The sequence below is a fragment of the Notamacropus eugenii genome, chromosome 3 (genome assembly GCF_028372415.1).
Source record: "Notamacropus eugenii isolate mMacEug1 chromosome 3, mMacEug1.pri_v2, whole genome shotgun sequence".
NCBI classification, from domain to species: domain Eukaryota; kingdom Metazoa; phylum Chordata; class Mammalia; order Diprotodontia; family Macropodidae; genus Notamacropus; species Notamacropus eugenii.
The window spans coordinates 257,795,665-257,823,320 of NC_092874.1; positions in this window are offsets into that span (position 1 = coordinate 257,795,665).

A 27,656-nucleotide genomic window follows, 5' to 3' on the forward strand; every position below is an offset into this window, starting at 1 on the left:
CCTATTGATAATCACTCTAAGCCAGTCATGAAGTGAAGCTTGGACAGGGACCTATTGTTCAACAATCTATGAATCAGACCATCAAGAAACGAATCCTATTATCCATGTAGAAAAGGAGGAGGAAATCTGACATTCATTCATTCATTCATTCTCTCTAGGCCACTTATTAGCTGTGTGACTCTGAGTAAGTCACTTAATCTCTGTCTCAGTCTCCTCAACTGTAAAATGTGAATAATAACCTCCCATGACTGTAAGGCTCCCATGAGAAAATATTTATAAAGAAGCTAGCACAGTGCCTGGTATATAGGAGGGGCTTAAAAATTCTTTCCTTCTTTCTTCCCACTATGTAGCAGGTACTGTGCTATGTGCTAGGGACAATCAGATGAGGAGAAGGAGCTGATAAATGGAGAGTTTGGAAGCAAAGGTTAACTCTGGAGGGGTAAAATGCGTGTGGTCTTTATTTCCAAGTTGGTCTCACTATGCAAGATTTTAGTACCTGCCTTGATACACCATGAGTGGGTACGTTCAGGTCAACATCCTACGGTGGAATTGGGGCTGGCCTTTATGGGGGCACCATCCCAGACCATGCCAACCATGGATCATTCAGTGAGGGAAGAAGCTCCTCTGCCCATTTATGGAGAATTTTACCTGCAATAGCAAGTCACTCAAATGGGAAAGTTATAGCATACTTTTTTTCATGAATCTCTGCTTTAGGCAAGTCTGTTATTCTATGGGCCAGGGAAGAAAGATCCAGGGTCAACCTCTGGACCCAAGGCTATTCCTAAAAAAAATTAAAAACTAAAAGCTCTTATCATCAAGGAAAATTATGTTCTGTTTGGGGCAAAGTTATATATACATCAAAGTAAAAATAAAATGTGAGCAAAATTTCATAGGCAAATATAAAACTCCAGCTTTGGTGGGGGTTGGGAAATGTATATATATATATATATATATATATATATATATATATATATATACATATATATATATATATATATACACACATATATATATACATATATATATAGGCATGTGTGTGATGTGTATATGTGTGTGTGTGGTATATATAGATATATATGCAGGTATGCAGATACACACAAATACATATACACACACAAATTAAGTAAGCTGACGCACATACCTACAGTGAACAACTGGCAAAAACCCTGTTACTAAAGACAGCATGATTCTGTGAAATGAGACAAAAATTTGGAGCCAAGCAACCTGTGTTAAAACAAAATAACACTTATTACCTGCACAGTCTTGGATAAATAACAATCTCTCTGGACGTCATTTCTGCTTCTGTAAAATGAGAGGGTTGGGCAAGTTCACCTCAATGATTCCTGAGTTTCTAAATCTGTCTTCCTATTTTTAGCTGTTTTAGTGGCAATCTCACTAGGTGAATGTGAAACATTTATCAAATATCCTCCCATTAAAATCCGAGCTCCTGGAGATCAATGACTTTTTTTTTCTCTTTCCTTGTATCCCTAGAGTATGTAATAAGCACTTAGTAAACATTTTTTTTTTAATGACTGACTGCTTTAAATACCCTCTGTCCTCTTAGAAAAACAAGAGAATAAAACTCATAAAAGAGAAAGAAATAAAGAGAAAGATCAAAAAATAAGATTGAAGCAGCCCTATGAAATATGTAATACTGTGAATATTTGTCTATATTTTTTAGTTCAAGTGCGTCAGTTTCTTTGGATGTCTAGGAAAAAAGAAAAAAAATCAGTCAATATTTTAACACAAGTTTGTTCTGCTTGATGCTATTAGGAATGTAATGATTCTTTTTTTTTTTTTTTGAGTATGTGATTTTCAATAATCACTTTCATGAATCCAGTGTTGGCTGTTAATGAATTTTCAGCATAAATAACATGGCTTGTGTGGGACATGACAGGACTTAATGTTGGATTATTTGCTGAATAAATAAGATATCTGACTGACAAAAAGTGGCTCAGAGAGAAGTTTCTATTCAGTCCTTAAAATATAAAATCATTTTGTTGAAAAGGGAGAATGATGAATGTAAATTTCTCCAGAACAATTTAACATCCTTGGGGACAAGTGTTATTTTTGTCTTTGGCTTTGCATCCCTATCACGATGCCTGGAAAATTTTTTTGGTTGTTTGTTTTTGTTTATTTTTCTCCATTTCCATTGGGCCTGTGGTATCACTGGTTTAGAGCTCTCCCCATGAGGAAAGTCCCATTACCAAAGGAGATTGGAACATTCTTTGAAATTCATAATCTTAGAAAATTTCCTCAAGCATTGAGAAGTTAAGTGACTTTCCTAGCATCCCACAGCCAGTAAGTCTCAAAGGCAAGATTTGAACCCATTCTGCGAGAACAAATCTCTAATTAATAAAAACAAAATACTGCCTCTCTCTGAAAACATAACAGATGATTAGTTAATGTTTGATGAATGAATGATCTACAGTGAATAGCCAGAAAGAAAATATGGTGCTTGAGAGACAGAAGACTGAGAATACCTTCTAAAGCTTTATCGAAGACAAGAAAATACATACATTTGAGCTAATAGATAGACATTTAGATAGGTTAACAAATAAGAGTAAGCTAGCTTTGTATAATGACATAAAATGCCATGAAAAGGGTAGCTAAAAACTGGAGTAAGGTTTTTAAAACACCATTTAGATACATATACACAAGTCATATTTTATCATATAGCCTGTATACACATACATATTCACATACCATGTATATTTATCTAGATGCATGTATGTATGCATATATATGTATATATACTTTTTTGACTTATTGACTTAAATACCCTTCTCTAGAAGAGTAGAATGATGCACATGTAAACACAAAAAATAAAGATGAAAACATGTATATATGCATATATCATGTATACATACACATGTATATATAGACACATATAGATGCACACACATATATGCATACACATTTAGACATAAGTATGTACACATATATACATGCATACATACATACACATATATATTTCCAAAGGATTTAGTGGTATAGTTCTAAGCTATTACCTTTTATTGAAGATACTTCAGGTTTCTCAAAATTACTTCATTTTCATTTTTAACCTTTTTTTCTTTTTGTATTCTCCAAGATGGAAATTTTTTCATTATTCTTCTTCAAGGAGGAAGGGATTTAACTCAATAAGTCCAAAATTATGAGCCATTAGACTAAACATTTGTATGGTGCTTTAATGCAAAGTGCATTATAAATATTTTTTGTTTGAACATCACAAAAACCTTGGCACATGGGTCCTCTTGTCATGTTCTTAATATCCTCATTTTCCAGATGAGGAAACTGAGCATTGCTTAGGGTTACGCAACTATTAAGTAGATGAGGCAGCATGTGAATTTAGGGCATCCTGACTCCAAGCTGCAGCTGCCTAGCTGCAGCTCACTATGTGTCAGGTGCTATGCTAGGTGCCAGGGATACCAAGAGAGGCAAAAGCCAGATCCTTCTCTCATGAAGCTTGGATTCTAATAGGGAATGTAGAATAACTATTTTAGACTCAACACATATAACCATCATAAACCTGTGAACATTAAATCCTAGATAGAAAGATAAATGATTCAGGAGATTCTATTAGAAAATAAATAAATGGCAAGTTGAAATCATGCACAATCCTACAATCCTAGGGAACAAGGTGCTTTGAGATCTGACCTTAAAACTGAGAAATCCAGTCACTCTCACATAAAGGGGTCAGGGTTGAGAGTCAGCTCTTGGCTCCATCAGAGCACAACACTTGAGTCGCCCTAATGCAGATGAATCCAAATGCTTATTTCAGGATGAGTCTGATTAGCTCTGTGAGACACTGAAAAGACTTGTTGAGAACAGGTTCTCAAGAGAGAAAACATTTAGATAATTCTAAGGGAATAATATTAAGTAATTGGCTTGTAAGTTATTATGTTGATTATGTCCTTTTAAAAATGTGAATAGGATGAAAAAAATAGAAAGCTCTTGATTTTTTTCTCTCAGTTATGCACATGCAGCACTTCATGAGTGACTGCTGAGCAAGACCATACCCTTTCAGTGGAAAATGGACTGGCATGGAGAACTACATTTGGCTGTTAATGGACTCCCCTCCAAACCCATGGAGTGCTGTCCAGAAACACAGCATCCATTGTTGCTTCCACAATTGTAATATTATATTTATAGAACACTCCTGGGCCTGCACAATCCTTTATACACGCATACATACATACATACCTACATACACACACACACATATAATTTCATGGATTTCCTAAAAACAAAAGCATCTTTATCATTCTCCATTATCTCCTTCCTCACTAGTTTCTGTTGCAATAGATGAAGGGTTAACTTGGCTGTGGAGGTCAGATAGGCTTAGAAAAATATAGGTCCAAAATACTTTCTAGGAGGAATCCCAGTGCCCCAGTGTTCCACTTGAGGATCTCAATGCTTTCTGGGGAGGCAATACTTAAGGTATCTCAGGCCAGCTGTAAGAGAAGTGTCCCCTTAAAGAGAGAGATAGAAAAAAATAGGGACATGACTGTGGCCACTAGATTTACTTCAAAACTTAATGGATTTAGCTACCAAGAGGAAGGTAAGACGTATCCTACTACGTATCTATACTACTACAAAATTTCATCCCCTTCACTGCTTGTGTGCTCTGTACACGGAATATAAGCAGAGATTTCATTCACCTAAAATTCAATTGTTATTCAGTTGTTTCAGTAATGCCCAACTCAGTGCAATCCCATTTGAAGTTTTCTTGGCAAGGACACTGGAGTGGTTTGCCATTTCCTTCTCCAGCTCATTTTATAGATGAAGAAACAGACAAACAGGGTTAAGTTACTTGCTCAGGATCAGACAGCTAATAAGTATCTGAGGTCAGCTTTGAATTCAGGAAGATGAGTTAACTAACTGCCTATAAGTTCAGGAAGCCCTGACTATGTAGTAAGCACATGCTATGTGCTAAGATACAGACAAAAATAAAATAGTCCCTGACCTTAATATGATTTCTTTTATTGAGAGAAATCAACATATTTTCAGTCAAGTAACTACAAATATTATTGTGTGTTTGTCCTTCATTCTCAAAGAGGACTATGATATCAAGATGATGACATGACTTGTAGTTGAATTTGATTTGAGCAAGGGAGGGCTGTGCAAGGTCACTAGCCTCACTTTCTCCTTCAGAGCCATCTGGATCCAGTGGCCAGATATTCATCACAATGACTGGAGATGGTCCAGGATGTAATGGGAGATCCTGGCCATTTTAGGCTAAGGTCTTATCAGATTTGACTGAGATAACACCCATTCAATGAATAAGCCTCTTTAAGTACTTACTCAAGGGATGGCCCCTTTAATTAAAAAAAAATCAAACTGGGAGGGGAAGATCCTCAGGGTTCCTGGGTAAAAGAAAAACAGTTTCTATTTAGTATTTGCATTCACTCTGTGGTAGGAGTGGGGTCCTGTTGTCAAGTCTATAAGCTTCAGAATGAATTGGGTTTAAGTCTTGGTTTTTGAGCAAGAAGTCTAGCCAGTATACCAAAAGAAAAAAGGCAGCTTTTTGCCATTGAAGTGTACCTTCCCCTGGGCAGAGCACCCAAGGCAAGGAGGGAGAGGAGAGGAATATTTGGCCACTGGACCGATGGCTCTGAAGGAGAAATGAGACTGTTGACCTTGCACAGGCCTCCCTCAATCACAACAAAGTCAGTTGCAAGTTACGTCATCACTTTGATGTCATGATCTTCTTTGAGAAGGAAGGACAAACACAACCTGTGAGTGAGTAGCAGCTCTTCTCCTCTCCTCAAACATTATATAATGTGACTCAAGGAAATTTCAAGAGGGATTATCCGAGTCCTAATAACATAAACGTAGGGAGGATAGATAAGTAAAGACTCATTTAGGAGATAGTATCTGAGCTATCCTTGGAAAGAGGCACAGATTGAACATTAAGGAGATGTAAACATGGAATAAGTCCTGACAATGGGAACCACTTGCACAAGATCATGGAAGAAGGATGTCAAGTATCATATAAGAGGAACCAGTAGTAAGCCACTTTGATGGAAATAAAGAGTGAATAAAGAGGAATAAGATAAATTGAGTGTGTAAAAGTGGGTAGTGTTGTATAGGTCTATAAATACCAAGTTGGAAGGCTTGTTTTTTATTCTGGAAGCAATGGGGAACCATTAGACATTTGTTTGCAGTGTAGTGACATTATTATCAGATACTTTACTGATATGAATTTAGTGGTGAGAAGTGGTGAGGATGTGAATTAATGTGATGGCTATATTAGCAGAGAGAAGGGGAAAGATGTGAGATTTGTTGTGGAGATAAGATCAACATGACTTAAGCAACTGACCGGATATGCAATTTTCAGAAATAGAGTCAAGTTTGATTTTTGTCTCAGAGCAGATTTAGGAAGGGTCAGAATACTGAGATTTCAGTACAAGGAAACACAGGCCACTCAATAAGATAATGAAGCAAGACAACTTTATTGAGGGGAACAAACTTGTCATACGAAGTGGAGTCAAGGAGAATAATGGGAAAACTTCAGGTTCACAGGAATCCCAGGTGGAAATGGGAATCTCAAACCAGAGAAGCTTCTTGCTGTTTTCTTTGTAGATTTCTTTCCTGGGTTAAGCAGAACCAAGACTTGGGAGAAGGGAATAAGGAGCCTGGATCTAGAGACTGGTGCAGATTCATGTTTGTGAGGAAAGACTCTTGGGGAACTGGAAGTAAGTTACTATTGACATTCTCTGGTGGCATGAAAGGGATTGGGGGTCTTAGTGCTTCTCTTACTCTGACAAAATGACTCAGAAATTTTTAGTTTTTCTTGGGACTTCTTCATTTAATGGGTGAGGAAACTTCTGGGGTCAATACAAACTTCAAAACTGCAAACTTGGGTTAAACTAATAATGGTGTTGTCCTCAAAAGAAGGAGTTGGGGAAAATGAGTTCTATTTTGCAGTATTCAGGTATAAACACCCAGAGGTCATTTAGTAGCATTCAACTGGAATTCAGGAAAGCAATTAGGACTGGGCATATGGATTTTAAAGTCAGTTATGTAGAGATTGTAAGTGAGCCCATGGCAACCAATGAGATCACTAGATTTTTGTATAGAGAGAAGGGCTCTAGAACAGAGCCTTGAAGATTACACCCAGTTTCTTGGTGGGGTAATATTAATAATCAGAAGAGACAAGTGCTGTAAACAGGTAAGAGGAGATCCTAGACAAGACATAAAAAAGGATGAGTACTGAGAGTAGAATTTTTTAAATTGAATATATCAGGAAACCTTGGTGATAGTGGTTCCAATTTAATGCTGTGCCAAAAACTAGACCTGAAGGACTAGAAGTTGTTGGCAATGGGGAAATAGATATCCAGTATAAATAATTCTCTCCAGGAGTTTGCCTATAAAAGAAAGAAGAGCTATAGGATGATTGAGGCAATAGGTTGAAAGAATGGCAGAGTGAAGCAGAAGTTTTATTTAAGGATAATTTGGATCTATGAACCTTTGTAAATTTCAGAAAAGGAGCCAGGGGATAAAAGGGAGTAAAGAGAAGAGATAGAGAATGATCATAGGGAAAAGCTTCTGGAAAAGATGGATGCAGATGAAATGAGGAGCACAAGGACAGAGAATGACCTTGGCAAGGAGAAGCTCTACTTTTTCATCACAGAGTGGAACAATGGTTCTTGTGAGTAGTTGAAAAGAATTGTGGTAATGTATTCTGTTGAGCCCCTTCCCAAGGTAAGTACTAAGAATATAAGATTACGAATCTGGGTAAGCAGCATGTAACTGAACGCATTGGCTTCAGCAGATGCTCTGCGCATGAGGGAATCTCACCTTGACTGGACTGCTTGTCTTTGGAGACAATCTCACACTGCATCAGTAAATGATGTTCAGAACAAATTCCACATCTCAGGTTTATAGGATTTAGAGCCTCTCTGGGCACCATTCCCATTCAGTACCTTGCCCCCATCATTGCCTTAGCTTTTCATTTCTCCAATTTCCTTTGTTTCTATTTATCTCTGTCTCCCACTCAATGTCTCCCTGTGCATGGATCTTTCTCTGTGTTTCAGTCTGCCTGTGGTTCTTTCATCGTCCTTGTCCTGAGTTGCCACTTCCTTTATTTTTCCACCTCCCATCCGAAAGGTAAAATGAATTTAAAATGAATCCATGAGAGAAATGTGAACAGTTTTGAAAAGTAAACTGATGGAATCTTTCCCCTTCAGCACTATGTATGAACATGTGCAGAACATTTTTCTCTGCAAGAATAAGAGGGGATTCAGAGCAGTCATTGTGTTTCCCTTGACAATGGGTCCCCACTCCTTAATGCATTCCTAAAAACAGTATATAAGTACCCCATATATGACTGCAAAGTAAACTCAGTGATGAACCCCAAACTTATAAATGTAAGCATAGTATGGGACAGAGAAAGGAGGAACTGGTTCCTGACCAATTGGTCCCACTCCCATTAAGTCCAACTGAGAAAAACACAGAAAGAGGAAGGCAGGTAACAGAGATGAGGTGTGAATGTATTAAATGAAGTTCAAAGACCCTGTTACCCAATTACAAAATATGTAGGAGTTCTCCCTGATGGAAGCAGATGGACATTTTGCTATTACTGCCTATCAAAAATTTAGTCATGTTTCTAAACTTGAAAAGTACTTTATCAGCCCTGAGAGATAGACAGACAGCCTGAGACAGGAAGCAGCTTTGTGGAGGGTGACACCTATGTTCTGGAAAGGTGAGAGAGAGGAGGGTTGTTTTTCTATTCCTTTACCATCATCCATAGTTTAAGGGGAGAAAGAGAGGGAGAGAGGGAGAGAGGGAAAAGAGGACAGGGAGAGAGGGAAGGAGGGAAAGAGAGAGAGAAAGAGACAAATAGAGAGAGGGAGAGACAAAAAGAAAGATACAAAGAGACAGAGAGAGATGATCCCTGGCAGTGAAAAGGAGAACTGACCATGCATTCAAGAGCTAACTAGCCCTGACTGTTTAGAGTTGCTGTTGTTGTGTTTGTCCTTCGTTTTCAAAGAGTTGTGGAGAAGAGCAGACCCAGGGAGCCTAGCTGAGCAATACACCCAGCAAAGACACCATAGCCCTGAGGGAACTATCAGAATACCAGAAGAAAAGGGAGGATATCTGGACCTTGCATTATTTCCTATGTGTGTGGTTCACTCCAGTAGTCCTCTCTAAGTTCATGCCCATTCTTCCCAAGAATGGCATGCATATATGTGAAAGAATATATCCAAGATTTATAGAATAGAATGTGTTGTAAAGCTAAGGAAAAGTGAAATCACTTTTCAACATCCACTCCAGTCATACACTAAGATTGCCTTCAAAGGCAACAGGTCCAGTCAAGGTGAAGTTTCCTCATGGGCAGAGCATCTGCTCAAACCACTGCATTCAGCTACATGCTGATCACTCACACTAATAACCATATATTCCCCATACTACTCCCAGCGTAGGGTCTCATTACAATATGTTATCATGCTCCTTTTCAACTACTGATAGTGTACCATCAGTAAGCAATCTTAATAAATGCCTTTACTTTGAAATGATTTTTTTTTACTGCTGGCTAAAAATGAAATGTACATCAGTGGGAACTTGTGAAAGAGAATATAGACCCAGAGAGTAAATGTTGAACCAGGATCAATCACTGCATTTGGGGAAACAACCTGCAAACATAATAATTCTAACTTGGGAAGGTAGTCCAGAAGAGAGTCCTACACTGTACCAAAAGAAGGACAAGCAGCTTAGGGTAAATTCAAAAGAATGGTATTGTCTTATAAAACCAATGCTACAAGAGTCAACACTTTCCCCAAAACAAGTGCTTTCAAAGACTACTGTGGAAAACAAAAAGGACTTCAAGATTGAGGACAAGAGGCCACTGGAAGACAGATGTAGAGGTGAAAGAGACTTGTAAATCCAAACTCTTTTTATACATGAGGAAACTGAGATGCAAAGAGGTTAAGAGATGTACACAATCTAGAACGTGACAATCTGAGGGCCATAATCTAGTAATTTTCAGAAGCAGGATATGAACTCATGTCTACCCGACTCCACTGCAGTACCCCATCCGCTAAACATGCTGCTTCTTACGTTTTGTTGTGCAGATGTTCAGCTACACTTGTCTCTCTGTTACACCATGGACTTGCCCATAGGGTTTTCTTGGCAAAGATATTGGTGTGGTCTGCCATTTCCTTCTCCAGGGTGTCCCCATTTTACAGATGAGGAACTGATGCAAATAGGAGTTCAATTATTTGTCCATGGTCACACAGCTAGTGAGAGTCTGAGACTGAATTTGAACAGATCTTCTGACTCCAGGCATAGTGCTCTTTCCATTACACCACATAGCTGCTTATTTTTTACTATAGCTATGATAACAAATGCTATAACAAAATCTTAGAACTACTCAGTGTGGTAGCATAGAAAGCTCTGAATTTCTCAATTCCAGACCTAAGCTCAAAATTTGACTCTTCAAGTTTCTATCTGTTGGACTTTGGGAAAATGGTTTCTACTCATTAGTCTTCAGTTTCCTCTTTAACTGTGAGGGTGTTATTGGGAAGGGAAGGATATTCCTTCCCAATATAAATCTATAGACTCTTATTTTGATTCTAGAATATTGGCTTTCTTATTAAGAAGTCTGGGAATGAAAACATAAACAGTAAATTGGATACCAGGATCAATGAGAAAAAAGAGAGCATATTATTACCTTCAATGAATTGAAGTTACTTGGTCTGGCAAATTTCAATCAGTATTTCCTCTGGTCACAAAATCTTTCACAGAATAATTTTCCCCCCAAATCAGGACTTCATCACTATTTTTCTCAAAACACGTCAGTAGTTCCCTAATACTTTTAGTATATGATACAATTGCCTTACCTTGTTGTCATTTAAAGACCTCAATGATCTGACCCTACTTTTACTTTTTCACCATATTCATATTACTCCTCTTCATGTACTCTAGAGTCAAAATAAATTATTTGATTTTTCTAATAATTCATACTTAATTTCTGGCATCTCCTCAGCCACAAAAGTCATCCTCCATGTCTGGAGTGCACTTGTATATCATTGCTTCAGATTTCTTATCTTTATTTAAGGCTCAGTTCAGGTACCACTTCTATTTCTTTTCTTATTACCAGAGGTCAAAGTATTTTCTTTGTAAGCCCTTGAAAAATCTTTTTTTTGTATTGAATTAAATTCTCTCCCTCTGCTATTATTCTTGAGTATTTTAATTTCTCCTTTGTGATCCCTCTACATTATACTTCAAATTATAGTTGTAGGAGTGCATTTCATCCTTCACAGGGTATTGTTCCGTTGTTTCATCCTTCCATGGAAATGACCCTCTTTTCTTAAAACCTCTCTCTGTTGATAATATCATCTCAAATAACACAATAAATCTATATTTTATTTCAACAAATTGGAAATTACTAGATCTACCTTGTTGAAAAGTCCTTCACCAAAGTCCCAGAAACATACTATGTCTGCTTTCTGAAAATCAGCTTAGTTAGGCATAGACAAGCTTGTCAATGGCAGGTTGGCCACTTGATGATGAAGTCTTGGCCATGGAAATACTTAAGACAAAGAAAAAAATTAAACTAGCTCTTCTACTTCAGCACTGACAATGACAAAGAGGTTGAAAAGATGAAAATAGGCGCCAAGAATCATGGGGACAGTTCTTAGGTCTTCTATAAACATGACCTTTACTATTCTTAAAATGTGAGATACATGTCTGATGACCAATAAGTGGATGTCTTAGCGGAGGAATGAAATGTTGCTATTGACACCCTCATAAAAGATAAAAAAGGCCACAGATGAAAACTTCAGCTAAGTGAAAGAATGACTCACAAGTCCTCTTTGAAAAGGCAACTAAGATCTTTGATGAAACTGGTTTTATTGTCTAGCCAAATGCAATAAATATCATTCCATGAGATTCTGTCAGCTAATCTTGCAGTACCCATGGGGAACATTGGAAAGAAGACCAAGAAGACAACTTCAGTCTCTGTGTCAATATCTGCTGAAGGGAATGAGGTTAAAAAATTCTACAGATAGCCAAATGCATTTTTAAATTAAAGCAAAATAATATTTTAATTCTTGGTAACTTTATTACAGAAGGTAATGGATAGCAAAATACAATTTTCCAAATTAAAGCAAAATATGCTTGAGTTCTTGGTAACTTCATTGAAAATCATAGGAGAGAATTTTTGGAAAAAAATATGGTGCCAATATGGCTCAGGAGTCAGAAACAATTGAGGCCATCTGCATAGAATCCCAATTCTTATATTTCATGATTACTGTCATTAAGAAGAGTGGCATGGGTGATGGACATGAGAAGCCATAAATAATATCACAAAAATTCATTATATTTTAACAGATTGGAAATTACTAGTTAATGATATGGTAGTCATTTCCAAATGAGCTTTCTTCATCTGATCAGATAATTTTCTTCCTAGAACAAGTCAATACCAAACTGGAAGAAAGTTTAAAAGTGAGAATATATGGTATGTCTCAAATATACTGACTCCTCACTTTTAAGAGAGCGTACATCAAAAGTTGCCTACTGTTTTTAAATGAATATTCCATAAGCATCTCAAATTGAACATGTCCAAAATAGAATCCATTTTCATCCTTCTCTTCCACTACCAAATGCCTTCTTTTTTCAAAATTCCATATTTATGTTGAAATGATAAATTTCACTCTAGTCACCCAGTTTCATAGATATGTTCCTTACTTCTAGTCATTCTCAGTCACCCACTATATCTAATCAGTTGCCAAATTTCGTCATTTCTACCTTCACAACAATTCTCATATTCTCTTTTCTCATGAAATTTCACCCCATAAGACCCTCATAATCGTCTCTTTCCTGAACTACTAACACAATGGTTCTCATTGTCTTAAGTTTTCCTCTACTCTTATAGCACCCATCTTTACATAAAAATACTTTGGATAGCTTTATTATATAAAACCAATATTTCTGGTACAAAAAACAATGATGCTAAAATCAAAAGCAAACACTTAAATGAGGAAATTATTTGCTCATTTCTAAGATATGTAATTTCATATTCAAATTCATAAGGATCTAAGTCATTCTGCAATAGATAAATGGTCAAAGGATATAAATAGGCAATGTCCAAATGAACAAAAAGAAAGCTCCAAAAACTATGGGAAAAAATATTCCAGGTCACTTATAATTTAACATATGCAAATAGAGCAATTCTTACATCTCATCTCATCCATCAGACTGGCAAAAATGACAAAAAAGAAAAAGGACCAAAAGGTACAAAAATATTTATTGCCCTTCTTTTTTTAGTAGCAAAGAACTGAACTAAGTGCCCAAGATTTGGGGAATGGCTGAAAAATATGGTATACAAATAGAATGGAATTACATTATGATGTTTGAGGGATGAAAAGAATTTTTTCTGTTCCTATGGCTTTCAAAGAATCTTTAATGATTTTAATTTATGGATGAGAGATACTTCGAGAATCTATAAAGTGATATTTTGCTCTACAAAATCAATAATTAACCAATAATAAGAACAGTGGGAAATGAACTTTTGTGCTTGACAGGTAGTACTACAGAATATCCTTTATGAAAGTATGCTTGTTCATTACTAATGCTATTATTAAGAATTCCCTAGTTTGCATGCAGATGAGTCTCATAAAAGGGTGTGCATGTGTGTGTGTGTGTGTGTGTGTGTGTGTGTGTGTTTAGATCACAAACTGAGTATATAAGCTGGTACTTCTTAACGTTCATTAAGTAAATTTTTCCAGTATTAAGTACATTACTTTTCCATTTCTGTAGTATCTTCCCCTTTTCCAAATACCTTGAGAATTAATGTTCTCGATAGGCTTTTCTCTCTAGGTTTTTGTGACACTTCTCTCTTTTGGTTTATTTCCTATTTAATTCCTCTTCAGGTTCTTTTGCTCATTCTTCAGTCAGATCTTACCTCCAAATTGTGGATCTTCACCAAGTTTCTCTCTGGGTTATTTCCTTTTCTCTTTGTTATTTTTGTAATTTGATCAATTCCCTTGGATTCAATTATCATCTCTATGCATATGACTTTCAGAGATATTTGTCAAGCAAGCTTTAAGCTCATTCCTGACCTGACATTTCATAACTCTACATTTCCATTGATATATTTCATATACATCTTAATTTAAATTCAACATATCTCAAAATGAATCCCCCCCAACACTCCTCTCTCCTTAATCCCCTTATCACTACTGAAGGGATCCCTATCTTCCTATAACACAGGTTTGAAATCTCCTCATTTTCTCCCACTTCCTATATCCAATCAATTTCTAATTCCTGGCATTTCTACCTTCATAAGTTTGCTCATATATGCCCCCATCTTTTCTGTACCATTGTCAGAACTTTGCTATAAATTTTCATCATTTTGTGCTTAAACTCTTTCAGTGGCTTTCTGTTAGATCTCCCTATATTTAAATCTCTCCCCATCCCAGTCCATACTCCACTCAGCCTCCAAATTGCAGGTCTGATTATGTCAACTTCTTATTCAATAAATGAAAAATGCTCTCTATTGCTGTCAAAATTAAACATAAAATCTTCTGTTTGTCTTTTAAGTCCTTCATGATGTGAAAGATAGGAAGCTATCTTTCCAGTCTTCTTATACTTTAGACTTCTTTATATTTTCTTATGCCTCCATGTACCCCGTGGTCCAGTAATGATGCCTTTAATTGGTACCCACATAAGACACTCCTGAATTTGGACATGGTCCCTGGATGTCCCCCAAGTCTGAAAATTGCTCTGTTTTTGTATCCCTTGGATCCTTTGACTTCCTTGAAGTCTCAGCTGACATTCCACATTCTGCAAGAATGCCTCCCCTGCCAACCAAGTTCTCCTTAATCTTAATGACTTCCCTCTGAGATTATAGTTAACTTATCTTGCATGTATCTTCCTTGTACTTATTTATTTGGACGTTTTCTCCCATATTAGACGGTGAGTTCCTTGAGAGCAGAGGCTTGTGGTTTTTTTTGTTTGTTTTTTGTTTTTGCTTCCTTTGGATCACCAATAATTCGCATAGTAGGTATATAATAAAGATGGATTTGGCTATGTGCTGGACAGCATGGCTTCTGAGGCTTGTGAACTCCTCAGCTCTAACGGTACAATGTTTTTACCAGCATCGATCTTTTCTTTATGAAGGTACTCCAATCTGATTGATTTTTTCAATTTTTATTCTCTTTAAAGCTATTTCTACCTTCCTTTTCAACATCTGGGAATGACATAGTAGGATTCAAGTGTCATGACTCTACTGCTCCTGATGCTGAATACAGCAGATCTTTGCATATCTATTCCATTTTCTTCTATTTGCTGTACTCTTTCCATTTTCCTTCTGAAATGCCTTCAGGACTACTTAATTGGATCTCTTACCTTTCCTTTTCTGAAACAGTTTTTGCTTTCTACTGCTTCTTCCTCCTTCATAAAGTGATACTACTCAGAATCACAGAATCCCTAAATGAAATTAGAAGGAATCTCAGAAGTCATTCAGTCCAGTGCATATCCAATATGTCCCCAATATCATATATCTGAAGAGTGGTCAACCATGCTCTGCTAAAAGATTTCTAAGAAAAGGGAATTCATCATTTCTTGAGACATTCAATCCTACCTTTTGGATATCTCTATTTGGATTTTCTCCCTTATTTAAAACCAAAATTTACCTCTTAGCAATTTTCACCTATTTATTATTACTATTTTTTCCCTTTGGGGTTAAACATAACAGGTAACACCCCTCTTCCACATGACAATTCTTCAAATACTTGAACACAACTAACTTTCACCATTCTCTCTAAGTCTTAGCTCCAAGCTCAGCATGCCCAGTTCTTTGAACTTATCCTTTTAAGACATGCAGAGTGCCTAGCATATAAAATGTACCTAATACATAATTTGTGATTGATTGATTGTTGGACCCCAATTCCCTTACACACTTGTTGTCTTCATCTGGATTCTCTTTAGCTTATCATTGTCCTTCATCTCTAAAGCAAAAGATTTTCATCCATCCATCTGTCCATCTTACTATCTAAAGTTTAACAACCTTTTGGTAAGGCTAAGGCTAGCCACAATTAACTTACGTGTTATATATCTTCCTATCAACAAGAATGTCAGTTTTGTCATAAATTAAAACCTGGACTGTAGTCTAGACTATTTTGTTTTAAATTCAAGCTTTGCCATTTACTAACTATGTGACCTTGAGCAAGTCACTGTAACCATAGGTTCCAGTTTTCTCATCTACAAAATCAGAGATAGATTAATTAAAGATATTTAAAACCCAAATAAATGACCCTAATGTCTTCAATAAGGAAGTATGATAATGTTTTCAGTAAGAAAATTTTAAAAATGGCATTTATTTTTCCCAAATTAATAGAAATCAATAAATAAAATCCATGCTAAATTTTGTGCAACAGCAGAAGATAAAAGAGATGGCCTTAAGGAAAGCTCATGAGTAGTGATATTCCCTTTTCTAAAAAGAAAATGTTGTTTATTCAATAGGTTCCTTCATGAAGTTTTTAGTGTGGTGTGTGTGTGTGTGTGTGTGTGTGTATGTGTGTGTGTGTGTGATATATGAATTAATTTCTCAGCAATTTCGCTGATGCCACAGTTAGACATCTGCAGGGGGCCAGAGTCACTGCTTTTGATTTAGCTTTTCATAATGAAAGCAGCCATATTACACAATGGGTGATAAGGGGTGGACTTCATTCACAGAAAAGGAAATTAAATTTTCCCATTTTGATTGATTCCAACACACACTGTTCTTGTGATAAGTTGATGAAAAAAACTATACCTGAAAGGGGGGGAATGAAATTAATAAAGGAATGAGGGAAGCTTAAGTGTGAAATAAGTATGCTAACGGAAAAGAGTTGGAAAGTGTTAGAGAATCAATTCATTATGTAAGAGCATGATAAAGCAGGTACTGCAGGGGGATTTATGTAAATGAAATGAATTAGTGCATGTTTCTTGGAAACTTGATAAACAGCAGTAGGCACTTAGTCAGTGGAAATAATTTGTTCCACAGCCCCCGTGTGTGCCCAAATCATTGTGGCAATTATAGTTGTTGAGTACTGCCAAATGATTTTTTAATTCTGTGCAGTGGAACTCAGACAAAAGACATCTATAACCTGGTGGGGTTGAAGTAGAGCTGGATATGAAGTTTCAGGACTTGGGCTTATAACTTTAGTAGCTTTGAGACTATGGACAGCCTCCCTGAGACTCAATTTACCTCATTTAAAAAATGAGGGTGACACACTTTTGTAAATTATGGCTCACATCTAAAGTCAAAGTCATAGACCAGGTTCACTCAATAAACTCTTATGACCAACTCTTCACCCTTGTAGTAGCTAGCTCATAGGACTGGAGTAAGGTTAAGTCTTTCCTTATTTCCTTAGCTACTTCGGTCCTTCCAACTCAAAATTTGCCTCATATTTATTTTGTATAGATTTTGTATACATTTATATTTGTATAAACATATAAATATAGAGTTTAAACTCCATGAAGAGAATTGTTTCATTTTTGTCTTTGTATATACAGAACCTGCCATACAGTTAACTCTTAATGAATACTTGTTCATGACTTGGTTGCACACCCCACAGAGGCTGTCCTGAACTTAATCCCTTGCTTTCTTTTTCCTTCCCTTGTTTTCCCTTCCTTTGCCTTGCCTTATCTTCCACATCATCTATTCCTCCATCTCTTTTATCTTAGGACCTTATCATATATTAAGAAAATATTCAACATATTGACAATGCACAATAATGTCTTTTCTTTCTTTAAATGACAATACCCTTGATGGGCATCCCTTGTCTTCTCTCTTGCTTTAGTTTCTGATGAAGAGGTAACTCATCTTGACAAAGCCAGCATTTCTGTATGAAAGCATGATATTGTCTGTCAACAAATTCTCTAACAAATCATTCCCATAATTCACTCATATCTCTACAAACTTCATTCTCTCCTTATAATTTGGTTCTTCTCTTTTTGTCTACAAATACAACAAAGTCTCCTTCATGGGAGGGAGAACGCTGGAAAAACATGATCATTTCCCCAATCTGTTGTCTTACTGTCTGACATCTTGTTTCCCTTTCACAATCCAATTGCAAGGGTAAAAAGGTACCTGTGTATCCATTTCCCCACTCTTACTCACTTGCTGGACAACTCTGGAAAAGTCTTCCTATTTTATGAGAAACTTGCAGTTACCTCAACTTGCCTAGACCTCACAATAGACTAAATATGGTCAAATATAAAATCATTAACAACAAACTCAGAAATGATCTATATGAGCATTTCTCATTTACAAAATATTATTTTTTCTGAATTCTTCTAAGGGTTAATATATAGAAGTAAAAGGGTCAATGGACACACGGGCAAGTGTTGAACAAAGCAAAGACTAAAAGCCAGAAGAGTTGAGGAGATGCAATCAAAGATAGAAGTTAATGATTTATGAAGAGAAGCAATAAAGAGTTGAAAATGGAGAGGATCTTCTACTCCATATATCATGAGGTTTGCAGAATCTGTTTGCAGCATCAGTAAGGAATCAGTAAGGAATATTCTTTCCCCTAGATTTCAATCCTTTATCTTCAAAAATATTCTTATTAATATATTCCTCCCACTACCTCAATGGGAATTTTTTTTTGAAATGACAAATAAAGCCTTCAATTCTTAGCTGTGTAGCCCAACAAAACAAATTCCCACCTTAGCCAAGTCTGAAAACGCATGTAAAATACTTTCTGTATTTTATGTTCATTGTTTCTCTGTCAGCAGATGAGAGGCAAGTTTCATCTTTACTCTTTTGCACTCCTAGTTTATCATCACGCTAATTGGAGTTTTAACATCTTTGAAAGTTTATTTCGTTTGGATTGCCATTGCTCAGTCATTTCAGTCCTGTCCAACTCTCTGTGACCCCATTTGGGGTTTTCTTGCCAAATATACTGAAATAGTTTGCCATTTTCTTCTCCTGCTCATTTAACAGATAAGGAACTGAGGCAAGCAGGGTGAAGTGACTTGACCAAGATCACATAGCTAGTTCGTATCTGTGGCCAGATTTGAAGTCATGAAGATTAGTCTTCTTAACTCTGGGTCTGGCTCTCTATCCACTGTGCCACCCAGACATCTATATCATTGTTATCACTGTAGAAATTAGTCTAGTTCTGTTCACTTCTCTCTGGCATCAGTTCATAGCCATCTTCAGGGGTTCCTCTAAAATTTTCCATGTCATAATTTCTTATGGAACATATAATATATGTTTATATCATATATTATGTTTATATATGTTTTTGTATTTATATATTTATATAAATTTGTAGATTTATTTTTATTTATATTTTTATATATTTATGTATTTATATATATGTTTATATAATATATTATATAATATGACATTCTATTATATTCATATATCATTATTAGTTTAGGAGGACAGCCCATAGTTTCCAAAATTTGGCTTCCACAAAAATAGTTGCCATAAATATGTATACATATAAATCCTTTTCCTTTTCCTTTAACTTCTTTGGGGAGGTATGCCCAGTGCTGATATTGCTAGTTCAAGAGATTCTCAGGTCTGGTAACATTCTGGACCTAGTGGCAATTTACTTTCCAGAATGACTGGATCAACTGGCTGTTTCCACTAATGTACTTTTTTCCTCACAAAGATCATTAATGGCCTCATTTGATTAAAGAAAATCTTTTGCCATCATCTAATGCAAGATTTCCTTTATTTATTCATTCTCTTTTTATTCTGCTGTGTTTATTTTCTCAGTTTAAACTAATAAATTGGGGTTTTCTCAAATGTTGGTTTGTTTTCATGGACTCAGAGTCAGAAATTACTTCAAATAAATTACTTCAATTAATATTTTCAAATCAACTCATGTCTCCCTTGACATTCCCAACAAGTGGTTGTTCAGTTTTTGCTTGAAAACCTATAAAAAGGAGCTCTTTCCATTCTAAAATTACTCATTCCCCTTTGGGGATGGCTCTAATTACTAGGAAGTTTTATTTTTTTCTTACGTTTAAATTTTCTTATTTTCATCTTCCTCTCTTTGTTCCTAGTACTTTCCTCTGAGTTTCTATGATTGTGGAAATTGTATATGCCCTTTTGTTTACAAACTGCTTTAAATGACAAAACAACAAAGAAACCAACTTTGTACTCCTCCAGTCACCAAAAATAATCTTGAGTGGATCTTGAAGGGTTCAGTGCATTAACACGATAATTTGTCAATATAACAGGATAAATCCAAAAATTCTACCTGGAAAACTCGGGCAAACAACATCTTCATAGTTTCCTCCCATGGTATTCTTGTCTTTTCCAAACTTCAGCACCTTATTGACCAAAATGTGAAATCAGAGAAACTGTATTCAAATCTGGTTTTGTAATCTGTTGCCTGAGTGACCTTGAGCCAGTCATTCCCCAGCTGTGGACCTCAGGTCTCTCATCTGTGAAAAAGAGATGATTAGACTAGATTCTTTCTAAGGCCCCTTCCAATGCTATATCAATGATACCATGGCTTTTAGGCCATCAACCAATCAGCATGTATTTATTATTTTAAAAAATTGTTTTAACACATATTTGTGGGAAAATAAAATATGTTGAATTGAAAAAAGAAATAAAGACTCTGTCAGACAACGTGCTAAACACTGGGGAGGAAAATACAAAAACATTACAGTCCTTCCCTCAAGAAACTCATTTGCTAACAGGGAATACAACATATTCACTGTTACATTAATGTAAGATATGTACAAAAGAAATGCAGAGTTACTGGGAAGGGGAATAAGAATTTTGGGGAATTGAGAAAAACTTGAAGGAGACAGCACCAAAGTTGAGTTTTAAAGGGAGTTGTGCTATAAGAGTTAGAAGTGGGTGATTCAGAGTACTCCAGATATGAGGAACAGTCTGTGCAAAGGAACAAAAAAGGGAGGTATATTACTGTGCACAAAGATGTGCAAGTAGGCTGTCCTTCCTGGTACCCAGAGTGTATGAGAAGTAATGTGCAATCAGCCTGAAAAGATAGACTGGAGAAAGAGTAGTAGGAGTGTTAAATGCCTCACAGGGACTTTTGCTTTATCTTAATAGAAATGGGGCTGGGGGTGGGGAGGGAGGGTAACTGACACTTTTTGAGCATAGACCTGATATGGTTGACTTTAGGAATATCTCTTTGAAAGTTGTATGGATGATTGATTCTGTCCAAGAAGACAAAATAGCAGGGTGTTGTAGCAATCCAGGTGAAAGAATATGAAGAACTATATCAGGGCTATTGCTGTGTGAGTAAGAGATGAGGATGGATGCAAAATATGCTAGGGATGTGAAATCAACAAGATTACATCCTAGGCTTTTCATACAGAAGCATACCTACACACAAACAGAGACAGACATCCATATACTAAAAAAATGCATTTCCAAAGAGAGGTCAAAGTCACCAGAAAAGGGACGGTTGGAAATCAGAGTTCAACAGACTTTAGCATGGGGAAGTGTTCATTGTGATGGAAAGAAGAAATTCCAGGGGACAGCTTTCATGTACCTGGTTGGCAGGAGCCCATTCCCCCCCATCCCTGCCCATCTCCTGCAGGGCTGTTTCAGTAACTAATGCTCTGTTGGGGACTCAGACTTAGGGAACTAAGCTCACTTGCCCGATGAGTGCTTTGTTTACCTGCTGTTTGTTTGATGATTTGCCAGGAAAAAGAGAAGCAGCACTTAGCTCTACTCTCCTGACAAGAACCCAAGTGAGGCAAAAAGACACTTAAGAATATCTGTACAATTGTTTCTCTTAGGCTATATCCAAACACCTAAGTACGGATAAAGTCTAAAGGCAATGACCTGGTGAACTCATATTTGAGGGTAGGGTTCTGCACACCAGATTAGGGGGCCATCACAGTCAGGTAACTCTAGAATCCAAGATTTAGAGCCAATCAATCCAAAGCACTCATTTCATGTATTGAAATAAAAAGTCATATTTTGGTCTTGAATTTCGCAAACTAAGCAACTAGGTTACATGGTAGACAGAGTACTGGCCCTGGAGTCAGGAATACCTGTGTTCAAATATGACTTCAGATTCTTACTAGCTGTGACTTAGGGAAAGTCACTTAACCTCTTCTTGCCTCAGTTTCCTTAAAGGTAAAATGGAGATAACAGCACCTACTTCACAAGGTGTTGTGAAGATCAAGAGATAATATTTATGAAGTGTTTAGCACAATGCCTAGCACATAGTAGGTGTTATATAAATGCTTAACCCTTCCCCTTCCATTCCTGAATTACCTCAAATTCCTGCTTCATTCTGTATTTATAAACAACCACAAAATATGGAAAGCTAAGTGCTAATTCAAGTTCTTCGAAATTTCTACTTTGGGCATTTATTTGGCCAGGTACTCATTCAATGCTTATTGGGTAGAGATGCAAGGAGATATTCAGAATCTGAAAAAAAAAAAAGTTGCTTTATTTTTAATACTTTTACTGTCTAGTTACAGGGAAAAGGAGAAACCTAAATGTGGAAGGGGATGTCTCAGAAGATAGTAGTTTCCTCTTATTAGATGTCTTAAGGCAAAAGATGAATGATTACTTCTGGAGTAATTGCACTCATCTGAAGGGTGTGGGTTAAAATACATGGTCCAACAGGCCACTTGGAGCTTTGAAATTCAATCTTTATGTGAAAAAAGATGGAGATGGGAGTAGAAAAAATATTCCAGAAGGGAAATTGAATATCCTAGTATGTCCCTACTTCATTCTCTTTACCAAAGACTTTTTTGAGCATAGGACCTGACATATGTGTGCATCTATGTGTATATACACATATGTTCACATATATACAACCACATACACATATGTATCTGGATGTGTACACATGCATATAGTATGTTTATATGTACACATATACAGAAGTATGTAACATATTTATTGTCATATTTTCCCCTTTGCTCCTCTGTCATTGACACATTTTCCTCCTTCTGGGGTCTCATCATCATCATCAAAAGATATAAATCTACCATAACAACTTAAAGGCATGTTGGAAAAGGACAAAGTCAATCAGTCTCTTCAGTCTGACTGCTTCTAGAGTGGCTCCAAAGAAGTTTTCATTGAGCCTAGAGAAGATGAAATTATATCCAAATACTTTTATTCAAGTACATAAAACCCCAACATTTTATCTTTCTGTGCAATAGGCCATGGAATATTAAACTCAATTGGGAGGAAAGCAACCTGTTCTAGGGCTATTGCCATCTGAATTATATTACATAAACAAGATGAAAATAATCATAGCAATTGTTAACATGTAGGTGCTTAATAAAGCTTGTTGACTTGATATTTATGCAACACTTTTAAGATGGAGAAATATTTTATGTGTGCAATTTCACTTGATAAAACAACTCTGGGTTTAAGAATGCATGTAAATATATCCATCCATCCATCTGTCCCTCCTCTCCTCCCCTCCCCTTCGTTCCCCTCCCCTCCCCTCTCCTCACTCTTCCCCCTCTCTCCCTCCCTTCCTCTATAAGAGATACAGATCTCTTATCACAGCCCCAATTCAAGAGTATGGTGGTTCATATATACATATATGTATATATATATGTATACATATATATGTATGTGTAAGTATATGTATGTATATATACACATACATGTGTGTATATGTGTGTGAGGTCACAGACCAGTTACCATATACACATATATGCATACATTTGTGTATATGTATGCATGTATATTACATATACAAGCATGTTGTTTCTGTTGTTTTTGCAGCTAGGTGGTACAGTTGGAAGGAGCACAGTGCTTGGAGTCAGGAAGATTCATCTTCATGAGTTCAGATCACTTATCAACTATGTGACCCTGGGCAAGTCACTTAACCCTATTTGCCTCAGAACGCTTATCCCTCAAATGAACTAGAGAAGGAAACGACCAACCACTTCAGTACCTTTACCAAGAAAACCCCAAAAGGGGTCACAGAGTTGGACATGACTGAAACTACTAAACAACAATAACTCATCTAAAACTTGACAGGTTCTTTTAAACTCTGAAAGTGGAAATACAGAACCATAGTCCCCTTCAAGAGAAGTCCATATTTCTGGATATGTAGAAAACATTGAGAACACTACATACACACACACATGCACACACATGCATGCATGCACACACCCCCTGTAGTAGGAAAGCTCAGTTATGTCAGTAAAGGAGGGCAATAACTCTGCAGAATGGCTGCAATAATAGTAGCTCAATCTCAGCATCTGAGCCAAAGTTCTCCTTTGAGAGACTTATCAGACGTGTTTGAACAAGGCTGGTGTCTGGTGCCAATTTTTTTTAAAAGATCCAATAAGTCCTTTGGGCTTTTCATACAAGTATCACAATGGATCTGCGGTCTTGTCAATATGAATATTCTCTCCAGCACTGCAGATGACAAGCCATCCATTTCTGCCCATACAATCTGAATCCTACTAACTTGCTACATGGCTTATCACCCATCTTATTGCAGTAGTATTGGCACTATCCCTTTGATTGCCTTGCTGGCTTTCCTAGGCATGGTTACCTGACTCTTCCTATATGTGGCAGGACAGAGATAGCCAGGTACAATAGCGGATAGAAGCCTGACTTAAAGTCCTGAAAATATAAGATCTTGTCTCTGACACCGATGTGATCCTGGGCAGTCACCGAACCTCTCAGCCTCAGTCTTCTCTTCCATAAAAGGAGTGAGTCTGATTCATTGATTTCTAGCAACCCTTCCAACTCTAAATCTGCGATCCTTTGAGTGCATCTCTGCCTACTGATGACAGGCATCCAATTGAAATACTCATCCTTAGGCACCTGTGGGTGCACATGAAGGATTTAAGCATAGATATTCTTTCCTTACCTGACTCAGGATTATAGCTAGCCACTGATTCTTCGTTGTCAGTCTGAAAATTGCCCTGCTCTGAGATTATGTTTTAGTTGGCTCTTTTGTATCGAACAAGAGATTCTAGTGTGGTACTTAGAGAGAAAGCTCACATAGAGCTAAAAGGTTCCTTAGAGTCCAGTTCAATTTCTTCATTTTACATAAGAGGTTACAGAGGATGGCTAGATCCTCTGGTAAAGCATGAATACTTTGAAGACAGGGAGGAGATTTTTTTCTTTTTTTCCCCTTTATACGTATGGTTTTTCTGCTATGTTTTTATTATTGCTGTAATTTTATTTTGTTTCTGGTTTGTACCTATAAGAACAAAAAAAAAAAAAATGCCTGGGGAAATTTTGATATGGAAATTCCCCCTATCTAGGCAAATTGGCAACTTCAGTATTTCTATTTATTTTTGAGAGTTCCTTTGGGGTGCTGAGACAGGAAGTAACTTGACCAAAATTAAATAGCTAGTATATATGATAGCTAGGACATTAACTCTGGTCTTCCTGAGTTATCCTATACTGCCTTTTTATGTGTTTTGTACAAATAGGAGAGGGACTAGGCCTGTGATTTCAATGGTATGTAGAGATCCTAGTTGAGAAGGGAAAAGCTTATCTTTATCCATGAATGTCAAGACCTTTTCTGCAACTCACATAGTCCTAGCAAGTTGTCTTGGGCACTCAGAATTTTAGTGACTTACTTGCCCAGAGACACATAACTAATAGGAATCAGAGGCAAAATGTAAATGCAATCTTTCTGGTTTCAAGGTCAACTATCTACCCACTACACTGGGCTGTATCTTATGTAATAAACAACTTGTATTTGCTGTTTGGATTTTACATTTTCCAAAATGGGCTTGGAGCCTCCCCTCGATTCTCTGCTTTAGTTCTATGACTGTTCAGAGGAAATGATTCCTTTGTGTACCTGGACTTGATTTTTGTTTTTGTTTTTTCAGTGACACATTCTATGAAGCCAGTATCAGGCACCTAGGAAACTAAGCTTACTCAAATAAAATGTGTAAGTCCACATCAGGACTCTCTTAACTTGGTGCAGACTAGGAAATCAAGCGGGAAGCACAAACTGTGCTATTAATCAAAATGGACTCAAAGGATATTTGCCTGGCAGCACCATGGAGAGAAGCAATGAAATTAAATAAGTGCCTGTGGGTAGTTACGGAGAAAAAAAAATGTTTCTTTACTTGTAAGATGACAGATAAACTGTGAAGCACATTAGTGCTAAAGGGCCCCCTTTTGAGGATGGCTGTCAGGGAGGCAATTTACATACCTCCCTTGGTTGTCAGACTCCACTGTGCATCCTAATAGTTCAACTGTAAGTGCTGCCAAAGACTGTCACTCAGGAATCCTGAAATAAGCTAAGAATGCAGATCTCTCCCATTTAGAGGTTGAATGGGTGGTTAGAGGTCATCGTGTTGTCCGGCCGGGAAACTTTTGGGAAGATTGGGGGTGTCACAGAATGAGAATCATCTTAAATGAATGATACATATATGAAGTTTTACTTTTCTTCAAAGCTCAACTCAAGTGTCACCTTCTACATGGAGCTTTTCTGGACTCCTTCCACCACCCTAGTATGAATGACCTTACTCCCTAATTAACTTGTATTTTTTTTGTTATATAAATAAATAAATAGGTGTAGGTTGTCCCTTCCTTCCAGATAAAATAAAAGCTTCAAGAAGTTAAGGACTATTTCATTTTTGTCTTTGTATTGCCAGTGCCTAGTAAAATGCCTGGATAATCATAGATGCTTATTAATACTTGTTGATTGAATTATTGATTAGAGACAAAGTAAGAGCAGAGGAAAATGAATTTAGGCAGTTTAATTCTTCTGATGTGTGTGGCATGTGAAAACTTTGCCTGGTAATTGTCATTCTATATATTTCCTCTCTTTCTTAGTCAGGCTCCTTGAAAAAGCCATCTACCATCCTCTCCTCCCGGCATCTCTCCACTCTCTGGGTTTTTATTACAAAGTTCTCTCTTCTCTTCTTTCATCACATACTCTCTCCTTCATTCTTGACTGACCTTTCATTCTCATTATCCTTTGCTGATTCATCATTGTGCAATATCTACCAACTGTGAGTATAATCCAAAGTTCAGTCCTAGACCTCTTAACTCTCTCTCTCTCTCTCTCTCTCTCTCTCTCTCTCTCTCTCTCTCTCTCTCTCTCTCCCCCTCCCTCCCTCTCTCTCTTCCTCTCAGCAACATCATCAGTTGCCATCTCTATACAGATGACTCATAGACCTTAGATCAACTCTACTTTCTCTCCTGAGCTGCAGTGCTGCTAATTGTTGATTTCCAACTGCTAGTCCTTGAGACATTGCAAATAAAATAAGACCAAAATAGAACTCATTATATTTTCATCAATACTTGTCCTACTAGAAGACAGAGAAAAGTCAAGAAGTTGCCTGAGCTCTCCCCAGTTTCCCTCAGAAACAATGTTAAAATCAAGCCTCTAAAAGAATTCTGGAGTGACAGAATCCACAAAAAGTGAGAAACAATTTTTCCAACCCAAGATAACTTAGAAGGACTTCAGGAAAGGTCTTTCTCACTTGAGGAAAAGAGGAACACAGCCCAGAACAGGTGGTGTCCAGAGAAGTCAGCAGGAGGCACTTAGCCACAACACAGATCATCAGTTGAGGTGGCATAGTTTGGGGTCAGGAGGCCAGAAGCACAGCAGGTCAGTTATGAGGCCTCCAACCCCCAACTCAGCAGACAAATTGCCAGTCCCAGACCCCAGGGCACAAAAGGCTCAACTAAGTCAGGCAATCCCTATGCAGTGGGCAAAGTTCCAGCACATCAGGCCCTAGAGCAGAAAGACAGTGACAAGGCC